The sequence below is a fragment of the Ochotona princeps genome, chromosome 3 (assembly GCF_030435755.1).
Source record: "Ochotona princeps isolate mOchPri1 chromosome 3, mOchPri1.hap1, whole genome shotgun sequence".
Lineage (NCBI taxonomy): Eukaryota > Metazoa > Chordata > Mammalia > Lagomorpha > Ochotonidae > Ochotona > Ochotona princeps.
This window is the reverse complement of record NC_080834.1, coordinates 21,878,362-21,902,881: the sequence shown is the minus strand read 5'-3', so window position 1 is coordinate 21,902,881 and position 24,520 is coordinate 21,878,362.

The window sequence follows — 24,520 nt, the reverse complement described above, 5'->3', positions numbered from 1 at the left end:
ATATATATACCATCTCTGTGACCTCAGGACATTTCACCACGTCTGTTCTCAGTTGAGTGATCCCTGCCCGTATGTGTTACTTTTCCACAACTCTTCTCATTTTTATCACCCTAGATTTGTCATGTCTGTTCCAGAAGTTACAGTCGGAATAATTAAATATGTACTGGATATTTCTGCCTTTCGATCATGGTGTTGAAATCTAGCCCAGCTGCTGTATCTATCAATGGCCCATTTATGTTATTGTTGAACAGTATATTTTTTAATAAATCATTTTGTTACCTTTTACTAGGAAATTGGACTGTTTTCAACTTGGCAATGTTATATAGGAAACTGCGATTCACATTGATTTGTATCTCTCTGTACATGTCCTACATTCAGGCATTATTTTCAATTTTTAAAAATAAATACCTGAGGATGTAATTGTTATTCAAAGCCAGTACACATCCTGACTTCTGCATTTCCAGCCATCCTCTGGGTCACTGTGGTCACTTCAGACAGATGGAAGACCCCACTCTTGGTCTCTTTCTCCTGCTTTCCATTACTTCCTCTTCTTTCTTCTCTTTTTGTCTGCCTTGAAATGCCTTTCTCTCTCTCTCCCTTTCTTTCCATCTTTCCTTCCTTCCTTCCTTCACTTCTTTCTTTCTTTTTCTTTCTCCTCTAACTCTGCATTTACAAAAAATAAGTAAATAAATCTTGTTCATAATAGGATGGTAGTCTTTCTACCATTGTCTGTGCCTTCAGTATCATGGTACACTTAAATAGCAGAATTGTGGACTTGTGACTACTGCTGAAGGACTATGCATTGTAATAATACAGGGCAACACAGGAGTTGGTGGGATGTGATAGGTGGAAGGTGAATTTTCTATACCTATAGAACCATAGTGTAAAAAGTAAAATAAAATTGACATTAAGGGCTAGTGTTTTGGTACGCAGAATTGAACCATGCTGCAATGGAGGCCTCCTATGTTGGTCAGCTCAACTGCATTCCAATTTCTCTACTTTCCATCAAACGGCATTCTCATGAATAAATAAGCTTATAAAATTGTGGAGAATCATTTTTAATTTTATCTAATAGTGTTTTTTTTACTTTAAATCTATCATTTGTTTTCAAATTGTTTATTTAATTATCAGTTGATGTCCATCCTTGTAGTTCAATAATACTGTGTATGCTATATGCTTTTGGGGATTTGAAAGACAAAATTGAATTAATTATAGTTGCCAGTAAGAAAATTTTGACACACAGTTGCTTCAGGAAAAATACCGTCCAACAATTTTTAGAATTAAATATGGCCATGGGACTAGTGGCAATCATAGCCTTAAGCCTTGTTAATCCTCAAAAGTATAGAATGACTGCCACTTTGTGTTTTATTTCATGTCTCTCTTTCATGTTTTTATCTCCCTTCCTTTGCAAATAAAAAAAATTTATCTGTTCTCATGAATGATGTATATGAAGTGACTTCAGAGAAGGTAGAAGAACGAGTCAGCAACATGTGAGAAAAGCCATCCGTAAACACTGCCACGAGTCAGGTACCTAAGTCAATCAGCATTTATTCACAGAACGCCACCAATCTGGAAAAAGCTGCTAACTTACTGTAGTCCTCATCTTATTCAATGTATGTCATTAGCACTTACTTGGACTAAAACAGCTGCAGATTTCTTAGGGTTTGACTAATGCACTTACATTCATTACACAGATTCAGCACTAATCTGGAAGATAGCAATTTCAGGAAAAAAACAGTCATTTTTTATCTTGCAAACAACAGGATGCATGTTCGGCCTCAATTAGCAAATATATGAACTCTCTCTTATATATAAAAATTATTTAATTTCATCCAAGCATGTACATTTAAACAATATTTTTCTCTAGGCAACTGTTGACATACATATATTCATGTATAGGAGCTTCAAATAAAAACAAGCTGTGTATGTGGGAGCAGGGTCTTTAATTCACTTGTGTTAATTTTTGTTATAAGGATGTGTTTATTTATAATATCTGTAGATATGGGATGTATTTACATGTCTTGATATCTATCCTAAGTAAAACAGAATTTGAAAGAAAAATCATGAGATTGAATCATGATGTTTTCAGCTCACAAATTTTTCAGCCCATGAATTGTGCCTTATATTTGTATGGCATAAAGAAAAATTCAGAGGTGACCATGCTTTTCTTGAGATACAGAAATTACATGAGGTTATCTAGAAGAGTACTGAATTCAGTCACGTGCATTGTGAAATGCAGAAATGGAACACAGTTGACTTCCAAAAGCAAAGATGGTATTGCAATTGCACATCCTGGAATGGTGCAGCTGCCAGCCACTGAACACGATCTCCTTGGAGCATCCGAGCAGGGTGTGGCTGACTACCCCTGGTGGCCCATGCCTATCACACAATAATAACATGTATTCCACAGTTATATTTTTAACTATTCATTTAATAAAACATATCCACAAAAAGTCATTGTAGTTGAAAGATTCTAGCTATGTTGCAAGCAAACATAGATCATTAGAGATAAGAACTCTTGATCGTGATTTCTGTAATTTTGAAATGTCTTGCTGCATTATTCATAATAACAACATCAAGCTGATACAATCTTAATTTTTGCAGGCTGAAAATGAGGGACTCACAAAGCACGGAGATTTGTGGAATACTTCCGTGTTTGAATACAAGGCAGAGATAGCTAAGGAATCTACTGATTCAGAAATATTCTGTCTCTAGGTAGAGTGTTTGAGAAAATTCAGACAGTTGAAGTGACTTGCATCTTTATATGAGCTACTCTGAATAAGACGCCTGCTTAAGCAAATTTATTTGACAAGAAAGATTGATTGTGTTGCTTTTCCAAGTCAGCAAGCTCACACTTTTAGTTCTGTTTTGGCATCAAAATTAACAGTGCCCATTAGTAACTGCACCGCACTGCACTGTAGGGTTCCAGTCCATTATTTATATACTGGAGGAATTTGTAGATAAAATCAACTTCCTCACATGAAATTATCTTTATGGGTCTGCATATTGTGAGCAATAAATTTGCTAACGGGAAATAATAGTTTATAAACATTCTACATCAAGTTCTATTCCTAGGTAAAGAAATAAAATGAAGCCTATCTCATAGAAGATTTTGCAACCCAATGGGCATGATGAAACAGACAGGTTAAAGTAGGTTAAAGTAGCAATGTGAAGTACTGTTGTGCTAGAACCGATAGTTGTGAACATTAGAATGAAAGCTAGGACAGTATGCAGAATCATGTCTATCAAGTGACCAGACCCAGAGAAGACACAAAAATTACAGGCAATACGCTTCTGGGAAAGATGTGTGGTGGATATGTGGGTCAAAAAAGAGGGTTTACAAACACGGAGAGAATAGATTACATTCAGAAAATAAGAAAAAATAAAGAAAAGCTTAAAAAGTAGCTAAACATGTTATGGATTTAGGTCAATGTTCAAATATATCACATATATGTGCACTAGAATCTCCTGAATACTTAAAAACAGCAAGGGGCCTGACTGCTGGGCGATATGTGAAATGAGAGTCGTTGTTTAATTCCTCCCAGTGATTCTGAATTTCAATCAGTTTTTGAGAAAACTTTTAAGAGACTAGTTGAAAATAAACTAGGTAGAAAGTACATTGCTCAAGGTAAATTTTCTGCCATGGTAAAATAAAGATTTGGGAGAAAATTTTAGATTTGAAGGAGTATTCTAATAAGGACATTTTTATAAAAGGATTGTAACAGAATAATATAGAGAGCTCACTTATTTAAGCAAGAAAGCAAAAATCCTGTAGAGTTACACGCCTTATCTAAATATCTTCATATGCAAGATTTTAATAACGAAAATAATAATGTGAAAAGTCGGTTAATAATAAATCAACATGTAAGAGCCATGCATTAAGGGGACATTCCTTGGTTTTTATTTGAAAATCTTGATTTTACAGAAACAGAGGAGATAGAAAAAAAAAAAGAGAGAGAGAATCCTCAATCTATTGGTTCACTCTACAAATAGCCACAATTGCCAAAGCTGAGCCAATTCAAATCTAAGAACCAGGAATTTCTTCCAAGTCCTCCATGTGGGCGTAGGGTCCCAAGGACTTGGGCCATCCCCAACTGCTTTCCCAGATCGTAAACAAAAAGCAGGATAAGAACTGCAGCAGTGGGCCCAGCGCAGCAGCCCAGTGGCTTAAGTCTTCTCCTTGCGTGTGTCCATGTGGATGCCAGGTCCAGCTCTTGGCTTTGGATTAGTTCAGTTCTGGCCATTGTGGCCACTCGGGGAGTGAATCAGCTGACAGATTTCCCTGTCTTTCCTCTTCTCTGTTTATATCTGACTTTCCAATAAAACTAAGTAAGTCCTGAAAAAATAAAAGCGGAGCAGCCTGGATACAAATTTATTTGTATGTTTTAAATTCTGTTCTTGAAATGCAATTGTGCATTCCATTAAAAAATGAGACTATTGATGACAGTAGACATGCTTGCAAGGACTCTGACTCACAGATTTCAGAATATACTTGCCACATCATATTTTAATTTTTATTTATAGATGGAAATGACAAATAGTTTAAAAATTATTCCCTTTCCAGATTTCTAGGACATTGTGCCCAGTGTTGCAAAGCACAAAACCGTTGAATTTCAAAGCAGATATACCATTTCTTTCCCTTATAAGCCGTTCCTTTCATTATTACTTTGTGACAGTGAAAAGCTTTAGGTTTTCTGTTTGCTACTTCAGTTTTTCTAGTATCTACAAATACAAATATTGAAATGTATTTTTGATCACAAAATTTAATATGGTGTGCATAAAATAACTATGCCTAGTTGCCATGCAGCAATACATACCTTCTTCCTTTCAAGGAAGAAATAATTGCCATACCTACCAAAACTCCTGAGTGCCCTTGAGCGACATACAGCCCCATGTTTCCAGGAGAACTAAGCTGCTGATCTTGGTGGGCACTGTGCCATGCCCCCAGTTACAAATGTTCATACTTATCCATTGCCTATACATAGTCATATTTATTTTCAAGTTTCACGTAGATTTAATGAGACTGTACATATTCTCATTGAGTAATGTCTACTTCTTTTATATTGCCTATCTCTGGGTTTCATTTGATTGAGCCATTTTATTTCCTTCCCACATTATATTTATCACTTTGTACAATTTGTCGTGTATTTGTAATTTGGTCATATGTCATCAGTAATAAAGAGTCCATCTGTCATCATGCTCAATCAGAACTCTTCACACATATGTGCAAGGATTTGTCCCAACTGCATACTAAAGAATGGAATTGCTGATTTGTACAGTTGTCACATTTATCACTTTGTATTCAATTACAGTGAGTATTTACAAGAGCTTGGATCAATTTTCCTCTGTCACAGCGTGAGCATTTGTGCTCCCACTTTCCTTCTGTGCTTAGGATTTGGGGACTTAAAAACTTTTTATCAATATATAAAGTGGTTGTGGTTTGAACAAGCTGCTGTTTCTCTTGATTTTTCCTGTGCGATTTACTATCGTCATTGAACTACAATAATAATTCAATGCTTGTGATATATATGTTTTTAATTTTCCATCTGCCACAGGTTTGCATGAGAGGCAGAAGGAAAGCAGACAACACACACAAGCGTGCGCACACAAACACACACACACACACCCCTGAGAAGGAGAGAGACTGGACCAAGCACAAGGAGGGTATCATTCACTGGTTCACTTCCCAAGGGAGCTGGTTAAGAGGCAGCAAGGTTGGGCCCTGAATGAACACTCTGACATCCTACAATGATGCTCCCCCTCCCATGGCAGGGTGCATGCCCCAGCGGTCAGTGCTGCCCGTCCTATGGCAGGGTCCATGCCCCAGTGGTCAGTGCTGCCCCTACTATGCCAGGGTGCACGCCCCAGCGGTCAGTGCTGCCCGTCCTATGGCAGGGTCCATGCCCCAGTGGTCAGTGCTGCCCCTACTATGCCAGGGTGCACGCCCCAGTGGTCAGTGCTGCCCGTCCTATGGCAGGGTCCATGCCTCAATGGGCAGTGCTGCCCCCCCCATGGCAGGGAGCACGCCCCAGCAGTCACTGCACATGTTCACGGATACTGTTTCTCTGATTTCCTGGTAAGGCTACCGAAACAGAAAAAGAAGAAAACAGGGACACAACAAAACAAAACAAAAGACCACTTTAATAAATCTATGTGTAAAATACCTCATTGTATATTGAAGATTATATATTTTTATTTTTTGAGTTATTTTACCAAGTTATTTATTTGTAAAATAACACAAAGATAGATCTTTCTTAATTCATTGAATCTCCAAATTTCAATTTTTGATTCAGAAATTTTTTCCTAACTTTTTATTTTTCATGTCAAATGCTTCAACCTCTTCCCCCACCGCAACACAGCCCTATTGCAGTTTTGATTTAAATTAGGTTTAAAATAAATGGGACAATTTGACATTTGAACTATATTAAATTATTGCATTCCATGACTATGAATATGAAGTAGCAATACTGCATAATATTCAAATCCTGAACACTATTTAATGAAACAATGTCATGCAATTTTCTTAGTCTCATTCTTATATTTCTGTTAGATCTACTGCCAATTAGTTTCACAGAATGTCTTGTCTATTTCTGGAATACAGGAATAAAAATAAATTTTATAAACAAAAGTCATCCCAATAAGACTTTGCTGTGGCATCAGCTGGCAGACGCTGGCTCTGGAGCATAATTCTGTCGAGCTAAACTGCAGGACCACCTGCAGAGCGCATGATCTGGGAGTGGGCCCAGGAGGGAAACCTTGGGTACCTTCCTCTTGAGTTACCACTCCCAAAAGACAGCATGAAAACCAGGACCGGGGCAGACATGATTGCACAGAACGGCACCTACCAGATGCATATGGACTGAATAGTGGGGCTGGCTGGGTTGAACTAGGCTTCAATGCCCATTGACATGTAGGAGAGCTGAATGGGATGTGGGACAGACTGGACCAAACTGCTGCACATATTCTATTTTTACTTCACAACTAAGTGGGTATGCACAGATGTTTGATTATTTTATTTTTACTTCATGGTCAACCAGGTGCTCTTAAAGATAATTCTGTAAGTTACCATAGTCATTTTCTTCAAACAAGCCATTATTCATTCTTCAGTAGTAGGCATTGGGCGACAGCCAGGACTCCAAGGCCAGGGCACATGTGGTTACCTACAGGTCAGTAATGCATTCCTACTACATTTCTACTTCTGTTTCCACAACTTGCCCATCATTTAATGGAAGAAATATCATCTAAAATCCAAGGCAAAATTTTCAAATATTAAATCCCCTACAATTACAGGCTCTATAACCCCATACACAATCATCTTTTAATCCTGTAGCCAAAAATTATGCAAGAGGCTAAAACAGCTACATTTCCTACGCTCCAAAGTAATTGCAAAAACAGGATAGCCTTTAAGGTCACAGTAGCTATGTTTATTGCCATAGCAGTTTTGACTCACACTCCCATCACTTTCACTAACGTTTAAGATATTTATGAAGCCCTTTCCCAGCAGGTGTGCTACATGTCTGGGCCAGATTCTAAGGCAGCAGCTAGGCACAATGAGGTGTCCAGAAATGACATAGGCTCAGTTGTGCTCCTCTGTGTAAATTGTTAAAGGACCACTCACCAAGACATTATCAATGGCGTTAACTCCCAAGCTCACATCAGTTGTAAAATCCATCTCACAGGGGCAAACAACAGTGCCTCAATAGCTTACAGAATTCCTAGTGGGGTTGTTGACTGTCCATGTAAAAAGGGGTGAGACTGTCAAGGTTGTGGGACAGACATTCGCTGGGCCTTGCCAAACAGCTGGGAGCTGCTTGTGGCCTTGCCAAACAGGGGAGCTGTACTCTTCATACCTTTGTGTCATCCACACTCACTGCATGGACTCCACCAGAGGACATAGTTTATCTCTTGCTCTTCTCTCTATAAAACTGCCTTTGCAGTGATAAAAAATTTACAGGTTGAATTTGTGTTTATCTATTGATTTACTCCCCAAATGATTGCCAAAGTCCAATCTCAACAGGTGAAGTCAAGAGCTTGAACTTATCCTTATATCCCAGCCTGAGCAGTGAGATCATCACCAGTTACCTTCTCAGGCACATTATCAAGAAGCTGCCACCTTCAGTTGCAACACATACCAGTGCACATTCAGGAATGCTAAGGTGAGGTGAGCCATACCAGATGTGGATGCAGTGCCCAAACAGCATACGTGAGAACTGGGGGAGTGGTGGGGGGAGGCAAAGCCAGCGGGGCTCCCCTGCTGGACAACCACTCCCACTGGAGAGCATGAGTTGGGATGGTGACAGACCAGACCAAGCAGGGCTACAACACCTGTGGGCCTCATGTGAGCTGGATTAGAGAAGAACCAGATTGGGCTGACTGTTCCGATTGGAGCTAGCAAATTAGAGTGGCTGAGGGTTGGTTGGGCTCTGCTGGAGCATCAGGTGGTAGAGGCTGGCACTGGGGGTTAATTCTGTCAAGTTAAACTCCAGATCCACATGGAGAGTTCATAATCTGGAAGTTAGAGTTGTAGAGAGATTGTGGGTACCTCCATCGCGGGTTACCACTCCCACTGGATAGCCCAAAAATCAGTTCTGGGGTAGGGGTGGCTTGACAGAAAGGCACCTGCCAGTATGTGTGTGGGCTGGATAGTAGGTTGGTTGGGTTGAACTAGGCTTCAATGCCCATTGACAAATACGAGAGCTAAATGGGATGTGAGACAGACTGAACAAGCCTGCAGTACATACTGGCATGCATGGGAACCATGGTAGGGGGCAGGCCTAGTGGGGGTAATGGGGAGTCACCCCAACTAGGCTGCAGCTCCCACTGGTTACTGTGAGGACCAAGTATGAAGTAGGTAGAATCGAGTTGGCCTACAACACCCATTGGTTCAAGTGGAAGACAGGGCTGGAAACAGAACTGACCCAGCAATTGAAACAACCAACATGGGCATAAGCTGATTGAGGCGACGGATGGTGCTGGGTCCTGTACTGGCAAATGCATGCAAGAATCAGGTTTGGAATCATCTCAGATTCCTCCAACTGAACTGCTGGTCTCAGAGCCCAACCATGAAGAGACTATGTCAGCCAATAAATTTAGAGTGGGTTTCATCACGATTGGAACGGCGAGATTGGCAGCAATTCAGACCTGTTGAACTATCCAAACTGCTTGAGCAGGACCCTGGGAGCGTCCCTCACATCGGGGACCTGGGATGGGTGGGAGTCTGGGTGGGGCTTTTTCCTTTGTTTCTCCCCTGACCCCAGATACAGGGAGAAATAAAACTGACGATATTAGTGTGGAAACAATGGTATTACCCATTTTCCTGTAGCCCTTGACCCTTTGTACCCTTTGTACCCTAATCAGCTAAGTAAGATTATTAAAAAATAAATTAAAAAAAGAAGCTGGACTAGGAATAGAGATGGCAACACTCAGTTTCTACTGGAGACAATTGGTAATATTGCCAAAGGGGGTCATATGTGACAAACATGAAAAAATGTTGAAGAGTTCTTAGGCACAGCTTCACAATATCGAATAGTCAATGTGATGTATATACACATGCATTCTATTTTTAAAGCAGAGGCATTATAGTATAATAGCAAAATATAAGTCTTATGATAAATCCATATCATGAAAAAGAAGGAATGAAGAGATGAAGAGTGATATCTTTTCTACCAATTTTGCTGTAAATAATAGAATTTGATTCATGTTCTTACTGAACATTGATTTCTTTTGTAAATGCATCACATTTTTAATTCATTCAAACACAGATGAACATCAAAGTTGATTTGCTATTGTTGATGATACTGCAATTAAAGCTGCAATTAATATGAGGGCACAAGCATCCATTTCGCATGTTTATTCATTTTCTTTGTATCGATTCCCTGAAGGGGAAAGCTGGGGCTTATGGTAGACCTATTTTCAGTTTTTGAGGAGTCCCCATAGTGTTTTTTTATAATTAAATTCTTCACATCCACATTGTGTTAGGCTCCCCTTTCCTGAACAGCCTGCCAGCATTTTCCAAGTTTTTACTTTTGCATAACAACCATTGTTTATGTTGTATATTTGTTTGTTTGAAAGGCAGAATGACAGAGAGAGATGCTTCAGCTAATAAAATCATTCAGTCAGGAAGCAGAAACACCCCGAGTGGGAGGTGTTATTTGCGCCTCCAGGTGCTGTTGACACGGATTGGCATTATGCAGTGTAGCCGGACGGGGCGTTCCACGTAGCTGCTTAAGCTGCAGCGCCACAGGCTAATCTGCCCTGCTAAGCGGATGTAGTAAGATGATGTTTCATTGATGGTCAGTGACACCGAGCCTTTTACTTATGCTTACAGACTAACTGTATTTCTTCTCTTGAAGCATTGTCTAGATTTTTTTTGCCTATTTCTTAACAGAATAGATGACCTGTTCTTTTGAATTTCTTGGCCTCTATATGCCTACTCATCCATTATGAGCTAACAGATGCACATTTTTTGAATATTCTCACTCACTGTCAATGTCATTTCAATTGGTGTGAAGAAATATCATCTTTGGAATCTCCTTTGTCTTTCATTGCCTGTGTTGACAGTGGACTCTGGATTTTATTTATTTTTCAATGATTCTTTGTTGACTTTCCCCTAGTGTTTCACAGTTTCCCAGCATACATTAGGACCTTCTGTTTATGTTTGATTTTTGTGTAGCGTGTACCATAGGAAACTTTAGCTCCTGGAAACTCAATTTTCCCAAAATTATTTTTTGAACTTGTTGTAAGCATTAATTTCTTCATTTTGGAACTCAGCATTACACACAGAGAGGGATAGGCAGAGATGGAGATATTCAAGTCTGCAGATTCACTCCCCAGATGGACACAGAAGTCAGCACTCGGGCGGGCAGGCCAGAGGCAGAACCACTAACTGCATCTAGGTTCCCAATGTGGACAGCAGACACAAAACAACGCCTGGCATGTCCCACAGCCTTACCTAGGATCTTGTCAAGGTCCCGGATTGGAAGTAAGGCAGCAGGACTTGAACCTGAATCCATACCGGATAACATTGTCCCGGCAGCAGCAGCAAGTGCTAAGCCACAGTGCTTGGCTTTCCAGGGGCTTGTTAGGACCCTTTTGGAAGCTAAATTCGATGTAGCTATGTGGATTCATTTCTCTTCTATCTCGTGGGAAATGTGCAAATTTCATCATTGCTTTGGTTACAGCAGTCCAGTAAAAGGTTTTATGAATCTAATATTATGATACTGTAAGCTTTTTAGTAGTATTCAAAATTACATCAGCAATTTGTATCCTTTTCTGTTGATATGAATTTTGTAATATCTTTCCTTAATTAGGCAATGCTGATCATTGATATTTTTATTGGGGTTATATAGAATTTACAAAAGGTTTTGTGTAGTATGTACATTTTTGTAATAATTGTTTCCTTTGATAAAATTATGTTTTTGAAATTCTGTGATTTGGCACACACTGAAATAAAAATAACTATTAACAGTTCTCGGGCCTGGCGCAATAGTGTAGCAGTTAAAGTGCTTGCCTTGAACACGCCGGGGATCCCATATGGGTGCCTGTTCTAATCCCTGCAGCCCTGCTTCCCATCCAGCTCCCTGCTTGGGGCCGGGAAAGTAGTGAAGGACGGCCCAAAGCCTTGGGACCCTGCACCCATGTGGGAGACCTGGAAGAGCTCCTGGCTCCTGGCTTCGGATTGGCTCAGCTCCAGCCATTGTGGTTGCTTGGCGAGTGAACCATCGGACAGAAGATCTTCCTCTCTGTCTCTCCTCCTCTCTGTATACCTGCCTTTCCAATAAAAATAAATAAATCTTAAAAAAAGAGTTCTCTCTTCTGTTCTGTATTGTTCAGGTATATAAAATCTATATAAACATAGCTACAAATATGGAAGGATCTGTATTTGTACTGGGGACTCAAAAACACTCCCAATAGTGTGTGCACTTCTCTCCAATCCACCTAGGAGCAAATTCATTCAAAAGCTCCTGGAATTTCCTCAGCCATAAGGAATATAAATGAGGATGAATCATGCATTTAAAAGATTTATTTTATTTTTATTTGAAAGACAGAGTTCTATAGAGAAGAGTCAGAGAACAAGATTTCTCATCCACTGTTTTATCACCCAAACGGCCGTAATGAGCAGACCTGAGGCTGTCGGAGCCTTGGCACCAAGAGCTCTGCTGGGACTCCCACATAAACACAGAGGCCCACGGACCTCAACCATCCCTCACTGCTTTCCCAGGCAATGAGCAGGAAGCCGGGCCAAATGTGGAGCAACTGGGATACAAACTGGAGTTTTGTACAGTGGTATTTTCTGTCATTGTAACATTATTATGTAAATCAGCAAGTAGGTTCTAGAAATTGTCTTTTGATCCGACAGAGGCAAGAATTGGATATTCATAGTGTTTTTAAAAAAAGACTATTTGAAAGTGTCATCTTTTAGCCAAAGTAACACTTTCTAGAGCAGGTCTTCTTAATAGATATTAATATCAATGTGTTAAAAGCTCACCAATGATAGTAAAAATGTTGCTAATATAATAAAACACCCTTAGCATTATGCATAAAACATAAATTCTATTTAAGGTATTGTTTAACAAAGACTTGAATAGTAAATACATTTGAGTACTAATTCATGGGTCGAAAAGGAAAAGTCATGGCTTATAGGAATAAAATATGCAGAAACTAGCAAATAATAAACAGAGCATTATACATGAAAGAGAGGATGAATATGGTCAAGTTCTATTTCTGTGAACAAGTGCCAACTATGTGTTAGGATAACAAAGTAAGTTTTAATTGCCTGAGAAAAATATGAAATCTTTTGCAATCGGAGTGTGTGGTGGAATATAGCTTAGCATTTGAATTGGGTCAATTTCTGCTGTACCTAGGCAAAAATATGCCTCCATCAAGTAATGTTAATTAAACAGAAACATTAAAGAAAGGAAAAAAGAAAGCGACTAAGAGCTGTCAGGAGAGTCTCCTCATTCCAGCGAGAATGTGCTGGACAGTCTTAACGCTCCTACCCAAGCCTCTGACGCAGACGCATTCAAGCCAAACCTGTGGCAACAACAACGCTAAGACAATCCTGAGAAAAATAAAGCAAAACGCTCCATTTCCCTAAAGCACATTTGATATTGAGGAGATACAGGTGACGGACTGCTTGGGGCATTGGTATTCTTGAAAATGATTGAAAGGCTGCTATTAGAGAGACCCGGAAGTAGCTTGTTAGCAGGTGTTCTGCTTATGGTCAAGGGGTTACCTAGGTTTAATGTATAGTGTTGGGTTGCCTGGTGTCTTGCACTACAATAGTTTTAGTTATATAAATATATTCCTCCTGCTCCATCTGCCTTCAAATACACACTCCCCCACACCCCTCCCCCCCACACAGTATATTAGCCAATACTGATACGATATTTTTATTTAAAGCATGGTGTTCCAATTAGGGCTCACTCAACTTGTATATTCTATGGATTTTATAAATGTATTATACAGAATAGATTCACTGGTGTAAAAAAAATCTTCAGTGTTTTCCCTAGTCATTCCTCTCATGCCATTAACTTAACTCTGGACGTATTTTTACTGTTGTCATAGTTTTGTCTTCTCTAGAATGCCTTGCAAATAAATTCATAAGTATCTAGACTTTTCTGATTGGTTTCTTTCATGTTATAATGCACATTTAATGTTCCTTGTCTATCTTTATAGCTTGCTGGCACAGTCTTTTTAACACCAAGAAATATTGCCCGGTAAGGCTGTGCCATAACTTACTTATGCATCTCCTCAACAAAGCACATTTTCATTCGTTACAGCTTCTGCATTTATGAATAGTGCAGCTGTAAACATCAATGTGTAGATGACTTGTGGAAATAATCCAGCTCATTTAGGTAAATACCAATGATTGAATGCTAGATCGTATGATGAGTGTATTTATGCTTTCAAAATGCTGCCAAGCTGTCTTCCTAAATGGAAACACCATTTTGCATTTCCAACATCAATAAATGATGTTTTGTATTGATCTACATATTTTCCAGAAAATGACATTGTCAGTTTTTTTGGATTTTACGCATCTAAAAGGTTTAGAGCAGTATTTCATTGTTCAAATTTTTAATCTCTTAATGACATACAATGTTGAGCATATTTTCATGTTCTTTGCACCTATAAATCTTCCTGGTTGAAGTATCTTTTCAGGCCCTTCAGTGCATTTCTTGATTCAGTTATTGATTTTCACATTGCTGAATGTTAAGATTATGACCTGGCTTATATTTAGACTTGATGATGACATTTTAAAAAGTGAGCAAATTGCAATGGGGAAAATATATGTGATAATCATCTGTCTGCAAAATTTTAAATTATCGTGTGCTTAGTAATCTTGGAGAAACAGAGAAGCAAATATAATAATACATTATTTTAGAAATTATTATAGATTTAATATTCATTCAAAAGTCATTGGTATTTCTTTGGTACTAAAGTAAAATAACTACAAAGAAATGACAGTGTCAACATATTTTTGCGAAAACAAGAAACAAACAAAAAATAACCCATGGACATAATCACTGGCCTACCAGAGATGACTGCTAGGATTGGAGTAATGTTCATGCAGGCTGGTTCATGTTGCTGAGTCGTTGGTAGAGGATTCAGGAATTTATTTTGGCACATGTCTTGCTAAATTTATAGAGAAGAGTAAGTAAAAATTGAAAAGGAAAGATGGGACATTGTGATTTAGCTGTAAGACCTGTGAAATGCAAAAAGGTAAAAGCACAAATCTGGTAGGAAAATGAGCATCTTTCCATTGCAACTTCAGGAAGTTTGGCTAAGCCAACAGTGTGTGTTGGTAGAGGTAAAAAAATACATTACTTGAAAGCAACTGGTCATAGACTCCACTGAGTAAAAAATAAAGTTACTTTTTTAAAAATAGACATATTATTCAGGATATATTTTAATAAAATTTATCACAGTGAAATTTATTTTTATCCCATAGCAAGAAAAAAAAGCAATTCAGACAAAATTTTATCTTCTTCATTCTGACATTTCATGAAAAAACTTAAGTTCCACTTTCATAAATGTAACAAAAAAAAAAACCCACAGTTTTATCAGAAGCAAAGGTAAATTCCAGGCATATTCACAAATGAACTTCAATAGGGAACAGCTGTCGTTTGGATTACCTGAAAACATTGATGTTTCAAGCAGTTCCCCCACATCACAAGTCACAAGTGATCTTTTATTCTCGACCGACTTTGATTTTTCATTTGTATGATAAGTGATATGATCATTTTTTCAGTGTTACTCTAGAAATCAGGGTGCATGCTCCAGCCTTTAGTTTGTCTGATAACCACAGCTTTTTGGTAAGAGTTATTTGAAATCAGAGTAGATTTTTCTGTTAAAATGTACGTTAGTCTTTTTCTTCAAGTTAATAAGCCAAAACTTGATTCAGGTTGAATGATAAATTATATGTTGGCAAAAATGAACCTGGTTTCAGTTTGAAAGTCAGCTTGAAGAGGAGCATGATAGAAAGGGGGCATTAACAGTTCTCATCCCTGTCACTTCTGGTTTACGAACTTTAACATCAATTTAGAAAAATCAATTTTTCCAGCACAGAGAAATGTGTATAACTCCCTGCTTCTGATCTACAGTCCTGGTGTCATTGGGACTGCAAAAATGCACATTTTTAGTTTCATTTATTGTAGTCCTAAAAGGTACTGAACTGAAGGCTCAACATATTTTAAAACTAAAAATACAATCGCTATGTGGGCTCAGCGCTGTGGCCTAGCAGCTAAAGTCCTCGCCTTGAAAGCCCCGGGATCCCATATGGGCACCGGTTCTAATCCTGGCAGCTCCACTTCCCATCCAGCTCCTTGCTTGTGGCCTGGGAAAGCAATGAAACATGGCACAGTGGAGGACGGCCCAAAGCCTTGGGAACTTCCATCCACGTGGGGGACCTGGAACAGCCCTGGCTCCTGGCTTTGGATCTGCCCAGCACTGACTATTGCCCTCACTTAGGGAGTGAATCATCAAACTGAAGATATTTCTCTGTATCTCTTCCTCTATATATACATATGACTTTGCAATAGAAGTAAATAAATCTTCAAAAAATACAATCTTTGGGTTTATTAAACTCATTCTTGTCAAATAGTTCAAGAGAGACTTTCTTCTACACAATGTTTCTATATTGCATTAATAATTAACCAAGCGTCTCAAGAATTTGGTACCAAATTCTACTCAATAGTTTTCATCACATACACACACATAGGCAAGGAATTTGGATATAACCTTTAATATTTTCAGAAAAAAAATAAAATTTCAATATGAGAAAATGGCACCCATTTTATCCAGTAAGCTAATGATGGGAAATGGTCTGCTTTTAAATAACACTAAGAAATGCATAATAACAATAATATTCAATAATGAAACTTCAGCATAATTCAAGGGACCTTTTGTGCTGCTTGAATTCTGGGCTGCAGAAATTATTACAAGGTGAAGATATGAGAGAATAACAGATTGAAATGTAATCATTAAATAGTTTTAATAAGTGCCAAAATATGTGCACACTTATTTCATCTTTAGAACGTTCATCCTTATATTTAGAGTAAATATTGAATATGAAATCAATTTTTCTACAAGGGTATAATTATGTGTATACAACATTGGTGAAAATTTAACTTGCGCTTTTGCATTTAATTAGCAAAATAAGTCTAAGTTTCTATTTTTCCTTTTTATATAAAATGTTGCTGAAATGTATAGTATCACTATATTAATTTTCTGTATTCATGATGTATTATTCACAGCCACAGACTTCATCAAATTTGGACATCATTTTTCTTTTTTTCTTTTTTTGAAAGAACATTTTATAGGTAATACCTTGCAATTTTCATAAAAAGACATCAGAAAGCAAACTATTTCTCTTGCCAGGAACAAGAGATTCTTACATCAGCAAGGTGACATCTAAATACAACAGGGTGATTGTTTTGGAAACTGCTGTACTGATTTTTGAGCCATAGTATGCCTAAAACTTCTGCATTTTAAATTATACCAAAACAACTGTCCCTTTTCAGTCTTAATTTGATCAAAACACATTTTGCAAATTCCTTGAGTAGGAAACACAACGTAAGACGTTTTATTGGTGGTAACTGCAACTGCCTACAGTTATTTATAAAACATACTTTAAAGATTCTCCCCCAAAATGAGACAAGCTTCTTTTTGAGGTTTGCTAATTTTTAGATTATTATTATTATTTGAAAGGTACTTTTACAGAGAGAGGAGAGACGAGAGAGAGAGAGGACAGAGATTTGCAGTCCCTTGTATCAGTACTCGAGTGGCCCCGACAGCCAGGGATGGGCCATTCGGCACCAGGAGCCCAGAGCTGCTTCTGGGTGTCCAGTGTGGACGGGGCCAGTGGGCTTTGCCCATATTCTGCCGGAGTTGGATTAGAACTGGAGTAGCTGGGATTCCAGTCAGTACCCACACCCCACTGCGTCACAGTGTCAATCTCCCCCCAATTCACCGAGATGTTTTCATGTGTAATTTGTGAAGACAAAGAGTGATGGTATTTAATTGGCATTTACCATTTAGAAGCCATTTGATCCAAGAAGTTACTTACATGAATGTCAAAGTCAGCTTGCAGCTGACAAAACCTTTTAATAAACAGGATTAAAGCTGGGCAACTGCCTTTTCTTTAAGCAGCATACTCTATGTCTAAATGTATTCAAAATAATGAAGGCAACAGTTGAGAAGTTCCCTTTTATAGAACAGTAAATTAATTGTGGTTTTTGTTACCTGTGTCACGGTCTCGCAGGTGCACAAGGGCCTGGGGGCCCTCAGGACAGTGGAGAAACAAATGCCCAGCCAGTCCTTTTTCTGTTTCTTTAAACCTTGAAGGCACGAGGGGCCGGACAACCAGTGGATACGGAGTCTTGGAATCTACATTAGCCTCTGATGTTGAGATCCGTCATTTCTTGTGTGTTCAAACGCTGCTGGGAGCTGCGCTGCATGTCCCTGGGGAGGGCACGGAGGAGGGTGGGGACACAGAGGAAGGCACAGAAAAACAGGACGGATCAGAAGGCGATAATGGTAAGGCTGCTGCTGCCTGCCCTCGGGAGCCTCCCGGGTAACCAGCCAAATGCATGGTTCCTGCAGGCTGCAGCCCTGGGAGTGGCCACGCTGGAGGCTCTCCGGGCTCCCACCCGAGGGACACGGCCTCGCCCTTGCACAGAACCATCGCACTGGCAGTGCTCACAGGGGCTAGGTCATTTTCAAGCGATATTTTCCCTTTGGAGCTTCTTTTTCATTATCTGCTTAACTTGTACTTCAGCAGCTGATCTGCACTTCCCGGTGCCTTTGGCTCTGGTTTGACAGGGCTCTTCCTGAGAGGGAGTGGAGCACTCCTTAGTGGAAAGGTAGAAGACTGGTGGGGTCCCAGAACACACAGCCCGGTGGCTGCTGCCTTTGCTTGGGCACCGCTCCTGGGGTGGCGGAAGAGTCACCCTTGGGCAGAGCTGCAGGGCAGCAGGAGCATTGGTCACTAACCCTGGGCCTTCCCGTGCTGTGGAGACCACATCCTGCCCATGGTGACTCGACAGATGGAAGCTCTTTCCCTAAGAACCATCTCCTTGTGTTCTGATTTCTGGAGTCTCAGGGGGGCTAAGGCTTCTGACTTCCTCCTCGTATTTACTTTTGCATTCATCGTCAAACCTTCTCTTATGGTGGTGGCTTAGCTGAGAAGAAGTGCTGCCTCCCGGCAGGAACTATTGTCCTGGATGGAAACCAGGCATTTCTCTTGGCTGCTTAGGGTTGTGCTCGCAGGAGCAGGCGCTGTGGGCTCACAGCTCCACAGGTGAACTCCCACCTGAACGCTGTGACGATGCTCCGTCAGGTGTGTGCAGTCGGCTCGGCCTCTCACCTTGGACGCATCTGTAACTGAATACAGCGTTTCCGTTTGGTACAGAATACTTGGAAGTTCTATTAAAATTGTGGGATGTGAAAAAAAAAATCCACGTCAGCTTACTGTTTGTATCTGAGAACACCACAGTAAGAGAAGTGTCCCTTGACTGGGATCTTGCTCATTGGGGAAAATTTCTTAAAATATGAATTCCAGCTATCTAATCCTTAGATACTTACAATCAGCATATGTCCATAACTATATGTCTATAACACATATAATGTGTTATATGTCTATAGCTGAAATGAAACAGGACCTTTATTTCATTTTATGTATTTTGTGGTTAATTTTAGTTTGGGCTTTTTTTTTGGGGGGGGGGGAAGATGTGCTATCCATTTACATATGAAATATAGTTGTTCTATAAAGCAGATGTGAGTCCTATTAAATGTTTTTGTACTTGTTTTACATCTTTTAGATACATTTGGGGATATTAATGGTGGTTGGTAAAATTATGGAATTAAAATGGGACTCTTTGGGATCTGAGCAGGAAAATTGCATGACAAAGCAAGCCAGAATAATTCAGACAGCATAGCAATCATGGAAGGTTATACATCATAGAATAATACTGCAAAAATTAATCTAATTATATGAACAGAATAAGCACTGTAGAAATTAGCTTAATCTATGATGTACTATTTTTCCAATAACTGAAGCAATTCAATATTGTTAATAAATGTTGCATTGACAACTGCATATACACAGATAATAGAAATTATATGTACCAATCCCTTCTATTGTATTGATAACTACCACAAAATCAATAAAATGAATCAATAAAAGGAAGAAATGGGGTAAATCTTCATATTAGACAAGCAAATGTTCTTACCGTCTGGCACCAAGCAGCTACACAAGGGCAACAACAAATTATGCATTATCAAAATGAAAACTTGAACGCATCTAAGAACACAATAATGTGAACAAAAACTCATTGAATGGGATAAACTGGTTTCAAGTAACGAGCATGAGAAGGCTCGAGTACACAGAGCGTGTGTTCTTAGGACTCAGTGGTTAAGGTAATAAACTCCCCAAATAAACCGTTCCTCAAAGAAGACATATGGTGAGTTTGAAACACCAATGGAATGAAAATAAATGGTAGAAATAGATATGGATATATCCCTCAGCATGAATGAAAGTTCAGAATCTAAAGTGAGAAGAACATACATCTCAACACACTGCTGATGGGAAACGCCCAGAATAGGGGACCAGCAAGCGGGGACTGCTCTAGCTGAGGGTTAAGGGCAAGGGGCAAAGCGAAGTACTGCTGATGTACAGAAAATGTGTCTTGGGACAGGGAAAACCTTCAGGCATTAGATAGTGTTAATCTTATTAATACAATAAATTGATAAAATGTAAATTTTTTAAAGATAATTTTCTTGTGAACGTTACATATGCACACACACACGTACATGGCAGTGTGCATTTAGCATAGTGCTTACAGTAGTCACGGTCACTTCGTGGAGTGCCCGAGTTTGACTGCTGGCACCAGGTCTCTGCCCATGCAGATCCTGGAATCCAGCAGGGCTAGCTGAAGTGAAGGGTTCAGAGTAACGCCTGTGAAATATTGGCATCCACATAGTGAGACCGCGAGAGTGGCAGCTCCGCCTTTCTTCTGAGACTTCCCACAGTGTCCTCTTTGCAGCAATACTGTCCCGCGTGACCCTCCGCGTCCCATGTAGCTGACACGGCGGCGCAGGAAATGTCGTATAAAATGGATTCTGTAATTGAAACTCAGGTTAATAGAACACATCTTTCTAGTTTCTGCTTCTTTCTTCTAAAACATCCCATTTAAATCGTGTTTTTACTCTGAGAAGCAGAACTGTAGGATGCGTGCATATTTGGAAGTTTATGTTGAGGAAAAAGACTAAACAAAAATAATCCGCAATTCTGTTCCAACATGATAGATTTAATGACTGTTGTATTGTGCCAGCCAATCTTTCATGCCTTCCTCTTTCTTGTCTTTTAGCAAAGTGTAATGTGAAAACTGCATAGATTTCCTTTTTGTGCCTAGATGAGCATATATGTCAAATTATTTCAATAATTTTAAAGCACACTTACATGTGTACCAATAAAGAGAACTAAAAAATGTCTTTACCGGGCAAGTAGCGGTTATTAACACGATTTCACTTTGACTTGTTCTACTAGAGGAACTTCACTGAAGTTAAGGCGCAACAGAACTTTTTTTTTTTTTTAAATGAGTGAAATGAGTTTAAGTTCGTTTTTAACGTGGAGATTTTTTTTTTTAAAGATTTATTCAATTTATTACAGCCAGATATACACAGAGGAGGAGAGACAGAGAGGAAGATCTTCCGTCCGATGATTCACTCCCCAAGTGAGCCGCAACGGGCCAGTGCGCGCCGATCCGAAGCCGGGAACCTGGAACCTCTTCCAGGTCTCCCACGCGGGTGCAGTGTCCCAAGGCTTTGGGTCGTCCTCGACTGCTTTTCCAGGCCACAAGCAGGGAGCTGGATGGGAAGTGGAGCTGCCGGGATTAGAACCTGCGCCCATATAGGATCCCAGGGCTTTCAAGGCGAGGACTTTAGCCGCTAGGCCATGCCGCCGGGCCCAATTTTTGTTTTTAACGTGGAGATTTTTTGTTTTAACATGGAGATTTTTGGAGTTTAAGTTCGTTTTTAACGTGGAGTTTAATTGCCCAATAACTGGAAAGTTCTTAAAGCTATGTCTGACACAGTGCTCTGTAACTGTCAAGTTATTAAAATCATTAGCATTTCCAGAGGAGCTAAAATGTAGATTTCTCTTGTAATATGGTAGCAAAGACATCTCCTCATTTCACTAAAGAGAGTTTGTTTCCGCTCATATGCATGGTTCCAGGAGCTGGCAGAATGATTCCAGGTGGAGAAGAGATGAAAGCAGGAATGCAAATGAATGCAGACTTAAGACAAAGCATCAAGTCCTCCTGACAATCTCCTGCCAATGTTCGCATATTGTTACCCTCAGACATGATCTTGGGAGAAAAGCACACATACAGGTAAGAGAGGTACTTAGATACTTAACAAAATGCACATATTCTATTAAGATCATTCATGACAAATTAAGTTTGCTCTAAATTAATTTTATTTTCCACAAGCTTGTCCCCTTAAAAATGTATTTATTTGCTTGACAGTCGTTGCTACACTTACAGTGAGATGCTAACAGAGAGAGAGATCTTCTGTCTGCTTGTTCACTTCCAGCAGGCAGAAGCCAGGGACAAAGAGCTTCCTCCAGATGTCGGACATGGATATTCAGCCCAAGTCCTATTTGTTTTCCTGTGGCGTTAGCTGTGTTGGAAATAGAGCAGGCTGGACAAGAACAGGCTCCTGTTTGGGATGCCGACATCTCAGGCAGCAGCCTCACTGACTACACCACAGCAACAGCCCACTAAGACTTCCATTTTGAATACATTCAGAATCACTTTTTTCTTTTTAACAAAGTAATGTTTTAGGGAGAGTTAGAGTAAATTAAGGCTAAATTAAGCAGAGATTCAGGAGTATTTCTTAAAAAATAACTGCTACACTGACGTTTAGTGCTATTCCTGATGAAATTAAGTGATGAGTGAAAAGCTTATTCTAAGAGTAATCTCTCACTACAAGTTTGGGGGAAACTTAATAAATAGGAGTGCTGTGCTTTGATTATTTATTTAAAAGCAATAGATCACCTGAAAAAATTGTAATGAAATGCATAATTTATTAAATATTGAGTTAGTCTCATTCATTGTAAAATATTTGTCTTGGTTATTTAAAATGGAGGTATTTTAATACAATAGTACATGGATGCAATTCTACAGTGTCTAACAAGAAAAACATCAATACACATCTTTAAGCATTTGGTCATGGAGATACATGTTAATAATATTTGTTGATTTGTTTATGCATGTCATCAAGTGTTCTCTCTCATGCTTGCAAGCAGCTCAGGCATCGGCTCACAGGGAACCAGTTTTGGAACCAAGACAGAACGTCAAAGACAGCAGAAAACACTCCCGAGAGAGACCATGCGGCCAGCCTCATGTTCTACTGTTGTTCTGCAAATCTTGTTCACTCCTAAGGTGCCAATACTTGTGTGTCTTTCAAACCTTCCAGGTCACATATTTCAACCAATGTCTGATGAGGCAGAAATTCTTACAACCAGTAAATGCATGCGGCGACTAGTTTACCTCTCTTCTGATGCTAAAACTTATTGTTCACACACATGGCAGTATATTCAGTTGAAATGTCAACAATCATGCTAAATTACATAGTGCCAATGTCATTATGCTTTTCTTTGTAAATCACTGTGTTTATTGACCATGATGGTGGCTGCTGAACTAAATGTAGATGCAATCATACTTTGCTGTTTTTGTTTACTTTCTTAGATTTCTATAGTGTTGTCAGAAACTGACATTATATATATCATTCATTTAATCATTGGCTACATGGATCATACATTTCATCCCCCACGGATCTGCATCTGTTTGGGATCCCGGCATGTTCAAGGCGAGGACTTTAGCTGCTAGGCCACGCCGCCAGGCCTGAGTTACCAATCATTTTCACTCACTACCAATCACAAGTGCAACCAACTTTTACTCTACTTTGTTTTAGCAGAATTGTTCAATCCGTAGTCTCATATACAGTGAGTGGTATATTTTGTGACAGTCTATATCTTAATTGATGCATTTATCATAATGCTTCAAATAATTATCACTATCATAACCTGCATGAAACATGATACATGACAGATACATTGATGAATTTCTTTCCCTTTTAATTATTTTGTATTAATTCTTAAGGTGATACTTTAATTGAAGTGTGTCAGAAGATAATACATTATGGTATCTTATTTTTATAAATTTTTACCTTCTGAAAAATGTCTTAAACTTTAGGAGCTAGTAAATAAAAGGCTGTAACTTACAGAGACAAGTTTTACTTGTATGTGAGAGACTCATCTGGAGTTACTATTCCTAAAAGAACTACTGATTTTATACTTTTTTGTTTAATTTTTTTTTGTATTTTCCTTGGCACAGTTGTTTAGCTATTAGGATGCCTACCACCTCGCCCAAACACACACACACACACACACACACACACACACACACACTTCCTTCCTCCCCTTTAGTAACAGCTGCAATTATAACATTTTGTGATTTAAGAGTTTTGCGGTATAGGCAAATGTAGAAGATCTATTACCATAATGTTAGGATCGTTGGGAGCCCTTCTGGTGTTTGGAGGTGGAGATGCACCTTCAGTTCCTGCTGTGCCCGCCTCCATGACACAGGTCATCTCTAAGAATATGTTCATAGTCTTACTTACATGTCTAGCTACTTTATATTTTGCATGAGGAACAACTGTAGCATTTTCAAAATCATATGTTATGGTATCTCTGACTATATTTACTAATCATCAGTTGGATATTTGGGATCTTTTGCTATTTCACATTAATATTCTTTTTTTTCCTATTCTTTTTGAAAACTATCTCCAGAATTTCAGCAGTGATTTTATTGGATCCCTAACCTACTTTGATCATATGAGCATTTAAACAATATCAGTTCTTTTAATTCATGAAAATAGAACATATTTTAACGTCTGTGATCCTCAAACCTTTCATTCCTATCTCACAGTTCCAGTGCATAGCTCTTCCACTTTCTTA